This window comes from Grampus griseus, assembly GCF_964374135.1.
Source record: "Grampus griseus genome assembly, chromosome: 5".
NCBI classification, from domain to species: domain Eukaryota; kingdom Metazoa; phylum Chordata; class Mammalia; order Artiodactyla; family Delphinidae; genus Grampus; species Grampus griseus.
Window position 1 is genome coordinate 39729005 of NC_138998.1, and position 3106 is coordinate 39732110.

A 3106-nucleotide genomic window follows, 5' to 3' on the forward strand; every position below is an offset into this window, starting at 1 on the left:
ATGTACACAGCTTTAGATATAAGCTTGGCAGTTGCTTTGGGGGTGACAGTTTTCATTTGCTATCATGATGATTATCACAGTAATAACTGTAATTCATTGAATGCTTCCATATGCCAAGCACTGTGCTAGGCATTTTATGTGTATTATCTCATTTGAAATTCATAAAAGGAGTAACTAAGGATTATTAGTTCCATTTCACAGATGAGGAAGGTGCAGCCCAGAGAGGCTGAGTGGTGTGTCCAAAGTCACATGGCTGATATGTGGAAGATCCAGGGGGCAGATCCAGTCTGTCTGACTCCAGAGCTGGGACTTTCAACCATTAAACTTCTCAGCATGCTCTTGACCCTGTGGAATATCTTATCATTAGAGCTATGGCTTAGCTGCATAGCATCATATGACATCACTTTCTTTTTTTCACAAGTGAATAAGTAGCTACTGTTATTTGCTGTTTAAAGGAATTATAATTGGGGCTTCCCAGGTGGCGTAGTGGCTGAGAGTCCACCTGACGATGCAGGGGACACGGGTTCGTGCCCCGGTCCGGGAAGATCCCACATGCCGCGGAGCGGCTGAGGCCGTGAGCCATGGCCACTGAGCCTGCGCGTCCAGAGCCTGTGCTCCGCAACGGGAGAGGCCACAACAGTGAGAGGCCCGCGTACCGCAAAAGAAAAAAAAGGAATTATTATTAAAAGTACAGTAGAATCTGGGCCGGGAATCTTTAATGACTCAACAATTATTTGTGGGCATGCAGAAATGTTTCATGGATAAAACCTGAAAACGGTCAACAAAAGCAACTCAGATACCAGTTTTTTCCATTTCATTCGGCCAGTTCCTTCAGTGGCAAGTGTGCCTCCTTTCTGGTCTGGCTTCACTAACTTTAAAAATTCAAAAACACTTCTTTAAAACAGCTGGTAAATTGTTTCCAATATTTAGAAAAAGAAACAGATTTTTGTATGCTCAGCATAAAATGAGAACCATAGAGGCTAACACTACAACTAAGTACCCAGTGCCAGCTAATATCAAAACAGGGACAAAAATAGCTTCCTAAATGAAGATTTTGTTTGTGTTCTTGTGGTGGAGTATGATTGTTAAGACTTCATGAAGAATAACAGTGGTTTAGAGTGTGACTGCCTGGGTGACTCGCTGGACTCTAGATTTACTAGTTATGTGACTGTGAGCAAGCTGCTTACCTTCTCTAAGCCTATTTTCTCATCTGTAAAGTGGGGAGAGATGGTTGTAATGAATATTAAGGTAATGTATAGAAAGCACTTAACACTATGCCTAGGCCATAAAAATGTATGCAGGTGCGAGTGCACACATATTGGTTGACACTGGGTTGTTGATAAACTTGTGGAAATTCAAAAACTTTTCTAGTTAATCATGGACATTAATGATTTCAATTGAGAATAGAAATATTTAGGATGGAGCTAGAGATGATCATACTAAGTGGAGTAAGTCAGACAGAGAAAGACAAATATCGTATGATATCACTTATATGTGGAATCTAAAAAATGATCCAAATGAACTTATTTACAAAACAGAAACAGACTCACAGGCATAGAAAACAAACTTATGGTTACCAAAGGGGAAGGGGGATGTGGGATAAATTAGGAGTCTGGGATGAGCAGATACAAACTACTATATATAAAGTAAATAAACAAGTTCTACTGTATAGCACAAGGAACTATATTCAATATCTTGTAATACCCTATAATGGAAAAGAATCTGAAAAAGAATATATACATACATATATATCACTTTGCTGTATATCTGAAACATTGTAAATCAACTAGTCCTCAGTAAAAAAAAAAAAAAAGTATAGAAACATTTTAAAGAAAAACAGAAATTACCTTTAAAAAGAAAAACAAAACTGCCGGTCTTAATGACTGGTTTTGGTTGAGATGATACACTGTGGGTGAAAGCCTGGGTGGGAGCAGTAAGAGAGGACGGAGAGGGGCTTCCCTGGTGGCGCAGTGGTTGAGAGTCCGCCTGCTGATGCAGGGGACACGGGTTCGTGCCCCGGTCCGGGAAGATCCCACATGCCACGGAGCGGCTGGGCCCGTGAGCCATGGCCACTGAGCCTGCGTGTCCGGAGCCTGTGCTCCGCAACGGGAGAGGCCACAACAGTGAGAGGCCCGTGTACCGAAAAACAAAAAACAGATGAATGGATAAAACAATTGTGATATATATTTATATATATTCCATTTTATATATAATATATATATATATAATGGAATATTATTCAACCATAAAAAAGAAGGAAATCTTCCTATTTGTGATAATACGGGTGGATCTTGAAGGCATTATGCTAAATGAAATACAGACACTGTATGACAGAGAAAGATACTGTATGTTCTCACTCATATGTGGAATCTAAAAAGGTCAAACTCATCAATACAGAGAACAGATTGGTGATTACCAGAGAGAGGCCGGGGTGGGGTGGTAGAGTGGGCGAAGGTGGTTAAAGATACAAACTTCCATTTATGACTTAAATAAGCCCTGGGGATCTAATGTACAGCATGGTGACTATAGTTAGCAATACTGTGCTTTATAATTTAAAGTTGCTATGTGTGGTGATGGCTGTGACCTAGACTTATTGTGGTGATTTTTTCGCAATATACACAGATATCAAAGCATTATGCTGTACACCTAAACCTAATATAACGTTATATGTCAATATATTTCAATTGGGAAAAAAATGCATTTCCCAAGAAGCAGTGGGTGGCATAGATTCTAGGACCAGGTTCTCGAGGCTTCTGACCCCAGATCCAAAGTTTATTAGGGCTGTGTTTCCAACTGAATTGCTTAACCTCTCTGTCCCCCGAATTCTACTTCTGAAAAGGAAGCTAAAAGTAATACATCAGAGGGTAAAGCTCTTAGAGTCTGCCACCCAGTGAAGACTACATATGAGGTGGTTGGTGTTACCACTGTGAATGGATTTGAGAGAGAGGAAAGGTCAAGGTTGACTTGGCAGCCATGAAAAAAGTTTTCTTCACTGAGCTTTGAGGAGCCTCTGAATTCCAGAATGTGTCAGAAGCAGACCTTTAGCAGAATTCAGGAGCCTCTGAATTCCAGAATGTGTCAAAAGCCCTAAAATGTACATAGCTTT